This window comes from Helicoverpa armigera, chromosome 6, assembly GCF_030705265.1.
Source record: "Helicoverpa armigera isolate CAAS_96S chromosome 6, ASM3070526v1, whole genome shotgun sequence".
In the NCBI taxonomy this organism is placed as follows: domain Eukaryota; kingdom Metazoa; phylum Arthropoda; class Insecta; order Lepidoptera; family Noctuidae; genus Helicoverpa; species Helicoverpa armigera.
The window spans coordinates 7342936-7357823 of NC_087125.1; the positions used below are offsets into that span (position 1 = coordinate 7342936).

Sequence of the window (14888 nt, forward strand, 5' to 3'; positions counted from 1 at the left end):
ATCAGATTATAATGTACGTTACCTAAGTCCTAAGTAATATTCGTATCTAGTCGTCTGTTTATTTTATTTGTCTAACGATCGTGATCGTGTAAGTGCTCTTATTTAGGAAAGATAGAAACAAAACAAAAACCTTAAAGAAATAATAATTCATAGAAAAGCATTAGCTTCGTCAAAAGTGATATGTAACGAAGATATAGTATCCTTTACTTACGATTACCTAAAATGTATGTAAAAAACCACATGCAAAAAAATCTTTAAAGCACTTTCATGCGACATCCGAAAACATCGGCTCACCGGAATGAAAATAGTCTTTCAAAACAATAGTAGGTACTGTTTAACTATAACTTTGTTTACATTCACAAAATTCATTAGGTAATTTGGGACCAAAATAAAAGAACGTGTTAAATCGAAATAGTTTTGACCAGTCTAATAATACTTCACCGCATTATACCTAAACGCCTTATGAAATAATGTATTGGCATTCAATATACAATTACGTTGGCAGTAGTTTCCAAACTATTTACAACACGTCAAAATTGTAAAAGCTATCCCACCCAAAACAAAAATGTGAAAGACTGCCAAGTTCGATAATATGGGAATGCTTCGCCTATAAAAGAAGTGAGATCTGAATAAGTACCAAGTTCCATACACATGCCTCAGTTAAAAATAGTTACTTTTTAATGATGTTACTTGGCAAGTTTTCATACACCTTGTTATAAACCTACTAAACGCAATGAATCAAGTATTTAATTTTCTATTAAAACTTGCCAAGTAATCATCATTAAAAAGTAACTATTTTTAACTGAGGTATGTGTATGGAACTTGGTACTTATTCAGATCTCACTTCTTTTATAGGCGAAGCATTCCCATATTATCGAACTTGGCAGTCTTTCACATTTTGTTTTGGGTGGGATTTCATTTATTTTTGTAAGGTTGTTTATTTTATTTTTTTCTTATGATGAAGTTAGTTAAAGAAATGTCTCATTTATACTATCTTTTAGATTTTTTAATATGCACTATGTTTCTTACAAAGAAATGAACTAGATTAACTATGACTAGATTTACCAACTGACTGACATGACATGTTATCATATATTATGTTCGTGGATCAAAGTTACACATTCGTTATTTTCGAAAGTGATTCACACTTGGCCGTTTTCAGATTTTTACTTTACTTTGACTAAATACAAACCTTTGTACCATTCGAAGATATATTATATAAATATAGATACATTTAGTTCGTTTTAGTTCCTTAGGGGTATTAATTTACACCGGGTATAAAACACCTTCATTATTTTGAAACCGACTCACACTTGGCCATTTTCAGATTTTTCCCTTTACCTTGACATAAAGACCTACCTCCATGCCAAATTTCAAGTCAATACGACCATTGGAAGTGGTCTAGGTTTTTGATGAGTGAGTCAGTGAATAAGTGAATAAGTGAATAAGTGTATAGTAAAAATAGCGATTTTCTGACGTCAATATCTCAAGACCTACAATAGGTATATTAATGAAATTTTGTATTTTAGATAAGTGAGGGGGTCTCAACAGATACTAGAAATTTGATATGCGTAAATAAAATAGATTTTGAGTTACAGGGGGGTCGAATTTGGCCCGAAATGGTTCGTGTAAAACCCACGGCCGGTGTGTCGCCTTTTTTGCTCGAACTTGGCGGACACACTGCCGTGTGTCTAGATCGATTTGTTACGTTACGTTTCTAGATAATATAATAGGTCTAAGCCAAATGGAATGGGAATACTATCAGATTTGAGAGTGAAAACTAGTTTTATATCGTTTTAATAAGACAAGAACACGGAAGGCTCATAAATGATAGTGCTAATCATAGAGCTCTGCCACAAACTGCTGCTCATACTGTTTAGGATTACGATAAACAATGTCTGTATGGAAATTAGATTTGGCAGATGAATTAAAGCCGTACAATCCATCTCGCGGTTTTCGATCTCACATAGACCGCCAATCAAGCATCTTACATGAGATTAATCAATAGATTACAGTTACAGTGATATATATGGAGAGCTTTTGGAATTCCCTTACCTGTTAATTCAATAACGTAACATGAAATATTTTGATGTTGGGAGTAATAACATAGTCGTTTGTATCGCGTATACAGAATTTGCAATAAACCACATATTTATTCGATTTAGGTATTTCAATAATTTGTTTTGGTACGCGCCCCCTTAATATTTACCTTTCGCTATTGATATGTGAAATGTAATATTATGGTCTGTTTACTAGTAGAGCTGGATTAACTTGGATTTCTGATATTCGTAAACCAAAAGGCAAACTAATAGATGCTGATAAGCTCATGTTATTTGCACGTCTTTGACAATCATTATTGTCATTATGGGTGTTAAAAGCCCGAAAGTCTTCCATCCAGTCATAACTGAGTTGAGAACTACAAATAAAGATATTAGGTCCATGATTGGTATCCAGCTGTCTCCGTTTCGACTGAAAGCCAACCCCAGCATAGTTAAGGTAATGATAAATAGGTGATGATTAACTAGATTGAGGAAGAGATAGCCCTGGAGGCATTTACCCGATTCTATTACATTACTAAGCCGAATAGTTGCGAATAAACTGTAAGGATAAGCTCACGCGCTACCCTGCATAACCGGCGTCATCAAAATATGGAAGTTGTGAAGACAGAAAACATATATAGGTAATATGAATTGTATTGACAACATCGTGCTTTTTAGATTGAATTCTCTGGATCGAATAGAGCATCAAATCAAGTTAAAGTTGTGACTATCTTCCCATTCCCCGCATTAGATGACAAACGCTATTTCAGGAAGGACCTCATTTGTTCAATTATCTTTAATTACTTTTGGAAAATTCTTATTAATTCCTCATTTAAGGAAAATAATTGGATGTTAGAAAGGAATTCTTTCCGTATTGGATTTTTGAACAATGTTAGGTGAATTAGAGAAATACGTTAGTAAGATACGACTTCAAACAGTGGAATTTAATGTGAGTAATGAAGAAACTGCCATCTAAATCTGGCTCCATGATTAACTATTGCTTATTTTTCCTGTTGAAAATAGAACGGTTTTACAAATAAAAGATTTTAATTGCATGTAACTGTAGGTATTGTCAGTTTTTTTATACAGCAAGCCCATGATGATAAACCAGTCAAATCAAATAAATCAAGAGCTTTGAGTTATGGAAACAGAATCCAAACAATTATTTTTGTCTAAAAATAAACAAAGAACAAACACGACATTGTTTGATTTGTTATGTCAATCTCGATCTATCTCTTTCAATCAATGTAAGTGTGTATTATGAGAAAATATAAGTGAGAATAGCAGCCATCTCGGAATCATGAATAAGTGTTTGTATTGTGCTGATATCGGTGAGGTAGCCCCTACAGCTATGGAAGGACAAATGCCTCTAGAATCGTTCTTCTTACAAGAATAAAGGAACAAGTACAACGACGTAAAGCACTTTTGTTGGCTCCCGTTTGACCCTGACATCCAAATATATTGATTGCTGTGCTCACAAAAGAATTTTTCTCTTTACAAATTCGTCACGTAGATCCATGAAAATTATAATAGTCAGTCGTAATAAGTACTTTTAAGAAAAATCTTGGGACCTAGAATCACTTTGGATATCATTTGGTAATTGAAAGAATAAGATATCGATCTTGAAATTAAAAAGAACACGTAATAAGTATTTTTATTGGACAACTTCTAACAACATAATTTTTTTTTTACTGGGTCTCTAGTTACCATACGGAAATATCGAAATCATTGAATACAAAATGTTATTAATTATGATGTTTTTATTGAATAAGTTCAAAAAGATTACTCTCACTGTTTGCTCTAAATATGTAATACAGGTATTCCAATTACCGTGGCCGTCTTCTTCATTGAAGTACAAATTATTACCGTTAATAAGAATTCCTACGTTCTTCGTAAATTTTATTATGTACCTAGGTGCTTGCTTTATTCGGGTGAGTCCCTTCAGGGCTCAACTAAATCGTCGGTTATGGCCTACAGGACTACCTACCCACTCCAATTTAAGGCATATTTTACAAATATTTATACTATAAGACGTAATCTTGCCGAGAAATATGATAAAATTGGTTTGGTGTACACAAAAGATTTACAATGGGGACTGGGTTGTAACGGATATACTAATTATATATGTCTAAACTAAGGAACCAACATTGCACCTGAACTATCGCCAAGTTTTAAGCCCGCGTTTAAGACTAAAACGTTGCTTTGTTGATAGAAGGTCCTTTTTTCGGATATTTGAAACCGTTACAAAAACCACCACATTGTACAGCTTTTATTTTAAAATAGCTTTTCTCGATTATATAACCGATCAGGAGTTCCATAAATAAATGGATAAGCATGAGTATCCAATCAGTTTTTTTGTATGGAGCTGGGCAGTTGGTCGCAATTCGGATGTTTTCTTACTATGTCAGTTACAAATTTTTCTGGTATATCCTAGAATCTAATCAAGGAAACTCACACTTATCCCGCAAACTTTACTACTCTGTATCTATGACATACGACCTAGAAACTAAAGTTTGTTTTATTGAGATATAACATGTCAAATAAGTATGTCTTATACCCAGGTACCGACTGTTAAATGATGATGGAAGGGAAGTAGTCTCGAAGGAACTAGATCTTTTAAAAATGATATATTTTCCAAGTGTTAATGTACAACATGGAATTTCAACGTGAAATAGATATATTAAAGTAGAAGTTCATAATTTTTAAAGAAATATAATAACATAACGACCTAGCTAATACAACCAATACCTTCAAGTACCTACCTAATTTGGGGAACAGCTAGGCGAAAGCTACAATTTTATTGTCAAAATCTATTCACAATATAAAGGCCCAGTAGCCGATATAAAGGACACGTAACACACTAATATTAAACTGCTTGAAAATCGTTAATAATCTCTCAACCATCACAACTGTTCATCTCTTAACAAAGGACCCTCTAAACTTTAACTATGGCTGAGTTAACTTGCGAAGAACACTCTGGACTTGTTCATGTAAATAAAACTTTACGTCTAATGTGAATCTCTTGCCAGGCCCGCCGCTAGCTGTTTGTTCGCCCGCGTGCAAAACCGATTATGCCGCCCTACGACTACATATTATACTGGGTTTTGTCAAAAAATATATAAGGGGTCCAGGGGGTCCGGATCCCTCCGCCCATTCATATCCATCTTACTTTTCCAACTGAAAAAAATATGTACATGCACCGCTCTGATTGCAAAAAACGCACTTTTAAATATTGCAATAGGTACATAACATATATTACACATAACTTTTTATTTACTTGAAATGCTCTAAGTCTTAGAGTAACCTAAGAAGTCCTGGATTAGCCCATTAGCAGACTAAGCAATTGCTTAGGGCATCAATGCAGTGCAATCATTACCCAAGTGGCCCCCATGTATTGAAAGATTGTGATTAATGGGTAGGTACCAACATAATGTATATCAAAGTGCTTAGAACAGATTATGGGTAACTTAAACTAACGAACTTGAATATCTATAGCAATGTTTAATTTCAGTAAAATATGTTATTAATGGTTTTTGGTGGGTTTCCCGTTGAAAAAGTCAACGCATGAGACATAGTTCATATGTAAGGAAGCGCGAGCGAAGCGAGCGCGAAATTTTTTTAGTCTTAGGACACAAAACAAATAAAAACCACTGTAAATTAACAAAGCAAAGTCAAAAAGTAAGATATGCACAGAAATGAAGTGCAAATGTACATGAAGCGAGCGCGATTTTTTCCTTAGAGTTTTCATGAAGTAAACATATCATAAAAAGCCAAAGTGAACAAAAAGCTATAACGGACGTGAGCGAAAAATGATTTTTCAGAATTGAATGCCTCAACAATTAAACAAAGATAAATTGCGATCAGTGCCGGTTTTTACTCTACCAGCGCCCTAGGCGAGATTTCTACGGCGCCCTCCAACTGCAATTCAAACCCATACGAAAAACAGAGAGGCATGTAGTTACCGATTGCGCGAGCGAAGCGAGCGCGAATATTTTTTTTAAAGTTAACAAGTCGAAGCAAAAATTACGTAAAATGTAGCCTAACCTAGCCTAGGTAAGCCTAGGTAGACTAAAAAATTCTTGAAAAATAAAAACAACTATAAAGTGAAGCAAGCCCGAAAATGTTTGAGTTTTGGATCACTAAAAGTCCTAAACATATATAATAAAAAGCGACTGTGAAGTGAAGAAGCCGCGAGCGAAGGGAGCGCGAATTTTTTTGAGTATTGGGACATTAAAAGTAGCTATATGTGATAAAAAATTGAAGCGTTCAAGTAAGGAAACCGCGAGCGTAGCGAGCGCGAAAATTTTACAAAAATAGGAGTAACATTCTGATCAAGGATTGGTTGGGGGCGCCTGCGGCGCCCCTTATATCCGGCGCCCTGGGCCGTAGCCCAACCGCGCCCTACCCTAAAATCGCAACTGACTGCGATATCTGACATGGAGGCGCGAGCGCAGCGAGCGCGAATTTTTTTGGGGATGCAAAGGATGAACCCGTCAAAATTGATAGGGGACGACCAAAGCGAGGGCGGCTTTTTCTGAAATTTTATTGCTAATCTACTCATCTATTTTTAGTAAAAATATTTTTATTACGTAATTATGGTTTAATTTTGCCGTATGGGTTAATTTTGACGCCCCCTAAATAGTGCCGCCCAGGGCATTTGCCCCCCTGCTCTCTCCCCCAACGCTACGCTAATGGTTGATCTTAAATCTTTTTTAATAATTTTTAATTTTGAAAATTATCAACAGATGTAACTGAAACCGGCAGTGTAAGTTATATTCTTAGCGCTATTGCTGTGTTCGGAAATATTGAAATCAAATAATTGGTAAAAAGATATTGTATTTTTTTAATATTACGTGATAGGTCGCTCGATTTGCCGCCCCCTAGGACGTGCCGCCCGCGTGCGGTGCACGCGCTGCACGCCCGCTTACGGCGGGCCTGTCTCTTGCTCTGATAGAACTTGAAAGTTACAAATTGTGCGCAATATTCCTGGTACCTTACTACATTTTAATTGACTAAAATGCCCTTTCAGCTATATTCCGATTTAAAAGTAAAAAAGAACTTAGGTAAAACCATCAATCATGCATTCGAAAATCACCCCCTATTGGTGCTATTCACAGTCAACAATAAAATGAATATATGTGGCTTTAGCAGATTTATGCGAAAAGTTTATACAAATATCATTTCTAAATCAAACAACGAACCGAAAAAATCGTAACGGTATAAAAGGGCAATATAGTCGGTAAAGCTGATTTTTACACTGAATGACTTGATTAACTCGAAATAATGAAAGATATTAATAAATCCATAAAGCTAAAGGGATCAAGATATTAGTGATTTTGTTATAAGTAAACCTTTATTCGAATTTAAATGGGTAATAAAAGCTAAGTTAGATATTGTGAGTAGGTACGCAAGTACACAGTAAGAGCATCTATATTTAAGATTTTCATAAAGCTATAAACTAATTTCGTAGAACATTTGTTTTCGAGTTATCCAACTGTGTAGATCTGATCTGAGCAAACGGAAGTGATTAAATTCATATACCCAACATAACAAGGATATGTTAAATATGCATGAATCTGTGAGAAGTCAAACTGGAGCTTTTAGTGTCTATGTATAAGGAGTTTTAGGTACCTAGCAACAAACTCAAACACAAAATAAATATATGATTTACCACTCTACGCTTTCATTGGGGTTCCAAGAAAAACGTACAAAGTACCATTGAATACAATACGTAGAAGGTTAATGTTGCTTACGTACGAAAGTTTGTTCATTAATATTATAAGTTCGTATTGTTAACATGGCGTCCAACTGAGAATTTAACTTAGATAGCTTAATGCAATAAAAATATACAAGCACAAACTTTTATCATTAAATTAAGAATTTATATAATTTTGCTTGTAAATTGAGACTTTATACGTGACTTTATCTTGGCTTGCTTTTTTTATTAAGTCACTTATTGCATTATTCATTTGCCTATATTTTTTACGCAAGAGACACGCACGCACTTGGGAGTTTGACACACAAGTCATCAGCATTGTAATCTGTTTCAAGACACCGTGCCTTCAACAATGTATCTGAAATTCAAAACTAAATGAAAGATTACTCTACAAGTTTTACACTAGGTACTTTTCAAGTATAAGAAAGATCAACAAAAGGACTATTCCAAAAATACGATTTGGAACAATAAATTCCTCGCGTCTCCTTGACTAACAGAGATCAGAGTTAATCTAAGCTTAGGTTGTGTGAATACAGCCCTGTACAGATGTTCGCGTACATCTACAGGGAATTCATTTTTGAACCTACTCCTAGGATTACAAACGAAACGTGTTTAAATTAATCCATTTGAAATTGAAATCAGAATTTGACTAAATACAGATTACAGCAGATTTAATTGTAAGATGATATATTTTAGTGCCTAAGTAAAATAATTTAAAAAGAGCGTTCTTCGCTTTGTTTTGTTTTGCTCTTTTATAAACCTTTTATTTTCAGTTCACCAAGGCCCATGAAAACCTGTAACATTTCCTTGGCGTTGCCCACTCCATAGCCATGCATACTTGAAATGTCTTCTAGTGAATGTAATTTCACGGGTACCCTAATACCCTTACCTAACCATAGCCCCGCATAGCAATGTCTTTCACAGACACGCATGGTACCTTTTCGGACGACCTTTTTCACAAAAATGCTCTGAAGCCCGAGTTTTCACGAGATTGGTATTTTATTCTAATTATGTTAAGTGCGATCACTTTCCTGCAATTAATTCTATTTTACAAAGTACCAACCCTAAGCAGCCACTGTTCATTAAAATGTTTATACCGATTTTTAAGGGTAAAAGAACTTTTAACGGGATTGACGTTTTAACGGGGTAGAAGTTAGCTGACAATTGGAATTCGACCCTCACTGAGCTAAATTCCCAGCAGACCTAATTCACCAGAAAGATAGGAGCTATAAAATATAGCCTGAGCCGTAATAACTCAACTATTGTGTGTGTGGTTTCAATTTCCATAAATTGCCTTCCTGCCTACGTGCCTGTCTACGGCCAGTCTGCATAAAGGCATGAGCTGCCCAATAAAACGCAGATGACGAAAATATACGGAGATGTATATAAAATTAAATTCCTACCCCATAGGTACTCCACATTTTTCTGAGGCCATGGAAATATGTTGGATATGCGAACAAAACCCATTGTGGTGCTGTAACTTGGTAGAGTGTATGGCAGTCATGGTAGTCGAAATTTTGGGGATAGACTCAATGTCAAAGTAAATAGCTTTTCAAAAATCGGATGTTTTTATAATTTAAAATTATCAAGAAATATACCCAAGCGTTTGTGATTTATTTTAAAGAAATATAAGTGAGTAGGTAGATAAGTCAGTGGCAACACAATATTCAGGTTTGTACTCCTGCTACAAAATATAATAGACAGCCTTTCAGATTTTCTCTTTGTTGCGAGAAAAGTCGTCTATGACATTCTGTTTCAAAAGAACTGGCCTAAAATCGATACTAATCCGAAAAATCCAAAAGATGAAAGATGGATGAACGTAAAAAATACTAAGTCAACCTTTGAAAGAGCATCGGCTTACCGATTACTTTACTTTGAACACTTTGATTTCGGACTGTCGATCTGAAACGACAATAAGATTTTGATGAACTGGAATATGGCAGATGGAATCGCCGAAACTCTGCACATGATATCCCTCGAAACACAATGGGCTCTACTTTTGACGCCACCCGAGATCGAAAATTTATATTATTTTCTAATATATTTAGTTGTGATTTAATCAAATCATATCAATGTAATATCAATTGTTAGGTAAAGAAATCACGATGTCCTATTCAATAGTTATGTAAAAGAATAAAATATTAATTTTGTTTCCCTTCCATTAATTTTGAAACGATCCAAGTTTGTCACGCTATAAATGTAGTGCAGATTTCTTAAAGCTTTTCAAATGAGGCGTGAATAGATACCGGAGGAGAAACCGACTGTTCATAATAGAACCAGCCAGAAGTGAAATGATACTATTCACGCGATTGCTTCAGAGGTACCTACTGTATTAAAAAAGCTGTAGTCTTTTAACTGGAAAATGGTTACGCGTTTATCTATTTATGATATTTTATATGATTTAAAAAATGACAAATGTACAAACAGGGCCCCGATTCTCCTAAGTTAATAATGTCAAAATCGAATAGAAATCGAATCGCAATATGATCGTAATAGCAGTTTTAACCATATCGGGCATTCTGCTACTAATAAAAGACCAATCGTATTCGATTGACATTTGATTGGTGTGCGATTGGTCTGCTATTTTGATGATTTTGGTCTATACGGTAGTTTGCTGTACAATCATTTTGCAATCGTAAATCATTTGCAGACAAAATGATTCAATATTGAATGATAGAAAAGGATAAAAACGTTTATTTCAAAGAAAAAATAGCGGAATGCCACATACGCTTCAATCGTAATCGACTCGGGATCGGATCTCAGTCGGACGTCAATCGAATGGCGCTTAAGTAAAAATAGGAGAATCGGGGCCCTGTAGAACCACTTGCTCAAAACAATAGCTACTTATGTAAAAGTGAAAACGTTTTTACCCTCTGGATTCAAAGTTTATTCTAAAGTAAGTAGTCAATACGTTGCCATAATTATAATTTAACTTAAATAAAATAAATACTTTAATATTTAATTACTTACTTAATTTATAAAATAATTGTTGTGTTAAATCCATAACTTATATTAATTACATTTATTAACTAAAAATAACTCCCACAAACTTACCTCAAAAATAATATTAAAGGCGAAACTTTAATCCGTAAACTTTTTTGGAACAAATAAATGATTAATAATAAATTGCAATAACTGTTTCACACAACTTTTATGAACATCGCAGGGTAATATTTGCGGAAGTTGGTCGAATATCCGAGAGTACACGGGAGGCCGCGCGGCGTCGTTCGAAAGCACTGAACCGGGGCCTGGCTACACGAACACTGAATGAGAAATGAGAATCAAAGCGCAGCCCTTCCACAGATGCGCTGAAACACGCCAAAGCACAACAATTTTAAGTGTTCTATAACTGAAATTCATTCATGGTCACACATGCACTAGTAATTTGGTTAACAATGACTGGACTGAATGGTACAGAATATACCTAATCGAGTTACGCTGCCAACTGCGCGAAACCGCCACGTCGCTGAGGTTTTTTTTATAGTTTTAATGAAACAAAGCAAGAATGTAGGTACCACGTATAATTTTTTCCATAGGTTTTTTTCAGATACATATTTAATAGTGAGCTTTTTTGGTAGAACTTTTTTTTTTCAGGACACATGTAAAATATGTATAGTAGGTATTACTGTAGCCGTTTTTCCGCGGTTTAACCATTCTTCTTTAAAAAATATATATCTTACGGAATTTACAGATTTATAAACTACATAAAAGATAACAATTTCACTTTTCAGATTCACGCCCTTGTCATTTTCTCTCTTGGCACCTAATTTGTACGTATTATGTACTGCGCCCTCGGACATAGAATCATTCAACGTTGAAATCAACATTTGAGGAAAATTGGCAGTAAAAAGCGTGATGGTCAGGACATTTTAATTCCTCGAAACTTTGATCCATAGAAATGTATATTAACAACGTTAATGTAAATTCCTAGCCGTGGAATTTCGTTATAAAGGCTAATTTATTGGTATAGCAGTGTAGGAAAATCCAATAACATTTTAGTGTTAAAAGGGTGACAATTAGATTACGACCACCTTATAAGTAAATAGTAAGTACCTAAGGGTAATAGGAGGTCGTGGATTTAGTGCGAAGCTTAGGTTTAGTATTTTCGGTTCAAGGTTCTCCAACACGAATTACTTGTGTAAGTTATATATTTTTCGAGGAATTCGTTGCCGTAGGAACATCATTAATTCTCAATGCGGGTTATAACTTAAGTACGTAATAGTATTACTTTAAAAGGCGTACCTATCCGGTATGTAGGCATACGTATACGTGCGTACCTAAGTTAAGATTTATTTCGGCATTCAGCGATAAAACTAAAGGAGAAGTTAGGTCTCTAGAGTGTGAAAATTAAGTACTTAACCGACCGGTTTCGCAATTAATCTCCACAAAACAGAAGACAGTTTGTAACTACTCTGTAATTATTAAACTGCTTACGAACTATAACCATTATTTGATGAGTAATAAAGTAGTAATTGGTTTAGTTGGGTCGGGACTACAGTTTGAAGCCCGTTTTAGCAGAACTGCGAATTATCGTATAATTTCTATTCTAGAGTCCATTATAATATTGTAATGTCTAGTCTATTTTTCTGGACATTTTCTTACGTAGAGCAGTAATGGCTATGATCCATACTTTACATTTTTTAATAATTTCTTAACCATTTAGAACAGTGAAAAACGCTGAACCAGTTATTTCTTTGCCAACGTTCATAATTATTCATACTCGATAGTTTTGTTGAGGACGCTAGTTTTAGAGGTGTTCTATGTTACTTTATACAATAAACCTATTTATTTAATAGGTAAGAAAATAATCCACACTTTGACATTGTACATAAAACAATTGCGAATTCGCCGTTAACACCTAGTATATTCAGTCATTGAAATAGGTTCTAGATAGCTACTTACTCGTTTAATGGCAATTTTATTTCTTTCAGTTCAGCCGGAGATAAGTGATGTCTTTGTCTACAAATCCTCTTTTGACATTTTACTTCACATCCACTGATACCACAACTCACTTTGTAATTTATATTTTTTGAGTGTTTTTCTTCTTTATTGACACTTTGAGAGGCATCTGAACTTATGCCTCAATAATCACATGCCGCCAGTCAATAGATATTAAGGAGTCACTGACATTTTTTGAGTTTTATTTAAAGAGTAACCTAAAGGTAAATGGCGTTGGAGAATCAAGTTATTGGTATAACAAGTGGAGATAGAACAACGTCATAACCAGTTCCCAGCTATTGCCCAAAGTTATTAAATAATATTACCGAGGAATTTATGTCGCACAAACTGCGTTCGTAACACTGCAAACCGCGTGTAGTACTAACGAAGTTTGTAGTTGACACGTTGTTGCAGAATATTCATCAACACAATAGTCCAATAGAACCCACAATGAGTGCTGCAGTTGGTCTACTCTTACAAATGTAAATGGCTACCAATCCGCCGCTCACGACTTTGCTTTTCAAATGAAGTCTGCATACAAAGCGGAATATCATAGCTATTTAGATCAAAGGTGGTCTAAATCACGGGTTTTCCTTTAATCTCCTGTAATCACTGATATTGGGTAGGTACTTTGGAAGTTCGCGGTTACTATGAGGCCCTTAGTGGTATTTTAATTCAAAATTACATAATCTGCAAGCTGCCACCCACAATTTTAATTTAGTCATAAATCTTACTGTCTAGTCTTCTTCAGCGTGATACTCCTTTGTTGTCTAATTTTCTAGAGAACGAAACACCACGAGAATCTGTCTATTAAAATTATATTTAGGATTCGAAAGGCTTAAAGACCGTGACTACTGAGAAGGCGGCTCACAGACAAGATTCGAAGTATTTGAACAAATAGAATATAATAGAGGTCGACACAGAATATTACTAGCTCTCGCGAGCGGTTTCACCCGCGTCCCGTGGAAACTATTTTGCACACCCTGATAATCGGTGAACAACAGCCTTTCTCAACATGTATGTATCTAGGTACCTAAAACTGAAGGAATATTTGAAATTTTACTAAGTTCCGTGCTTAGCGTACAAACAAACCCTTCTTATTTAGTTTTATAATATTAGTAAAGGTTCCATGAAAATCATTTTAAGTACTTCCAGGTAATGTTGTTCATTTTCATGTCAGGCATTCTTATACAAAATAGAGTACTTAGAATATCAGACATAATACACAACAAATTTGTGTAAATTCATCAGTAATTGCTTGGTAACACAGTTGTATTGAGAAATAATACATAACAAACTTCTTTCTTTGACTTTATATTACTTATTGCTTGGTAACACTATTTTAGCCTGGTGTTGCCAGATAGCTCACGTGAATGAGTGAACTGAATGAACGAGATGAACACGAAAAGACGAACAGTATCTTCCATGGTGGGCTGTAATATGATTCAGCAGGTAGACATCACTAAACTGACACACTACACTTTACAATAATACAACTACAACCTACATCTGTCACATGAAAATATTTGAATTCATTAAATAAAAAAATAAATACTGAAAAGTTCTTGAAAGCGTTTATCTCAAGAACAACTGAGACAATTTAAAAAAATCTTCCAGTGTTGGGCCGTTCATCGCATCGAGGCAGACTCCTCCAGGCTCTTTTTCATCCGGGTGCGCGAAGTTGTCCACTTATGAGTGTATCCACAATCACACAGAAATAAAAACTAGAAAATAAAAAAATAGTTACTTACCTGTCAACCTACGTAGGTGGTCCCGGTCATATTAGACTAAAATAAAAACGTGGGGCCCATTAACTATTGCTGTAGTACTTTCTTCTAGAGGTATAATAGGTGTGGATTGCATCGACTTACTATAATCGTAACTGGAGATTTTGACAATCAATAATCAGCCGTAGCGGCTTCACCAGCGAACGCCGAGCTCATGATCTACCAAAGTATAACGATATGCTTTGCCATAGGTAGGATTTCACAGGGGCCCCACGTTTTTATTTTAGTTTAATATGACCGGGACCACCTACGTAGGTTGACAGGTAAGTAACTATTTTTTTATTTTCTAGTTTTCAGTACACATAAGATAAAACCGTTTGACTTAAAAGTTTTTTTACCGATTTTTTATTTTCTAGTTTTTAGTATTTAATGAAAATGCCTACCGAATATTCCTCATTCTATCGAATT

The 14888-nt window shown here is 34.9% G+C and overlaps 1 protein-coding gene across 3 annotated transcripts in view; it reads right to left on the reverse strand.

Annotated features, from left to right (window-relative positions):
• LOC110380368 (trissin receptor) overlaps nt 1–13057 on the reverse strand; it is an 86546-nt gene extending 73489 nt beyond the window's left edge. The window contains exon 1 of one of the 3 annotated variants that reach the window (XM_021340326.3): nt 12658–13057. The gene's annotated coding sequence lies outside the window, so the exon portion shown is untranslated. Of the gene's footprint in view, nt 1–10809; nt 11075–12657 lie in introns of those variants that run through there. The other 2 variants (XM_049852357.2, XM_049852356.2) reach the window with 2 other exon arrangements.
• Between the last annotated feature and the right edge of the window lie 1831 nt (nt 13058–14888).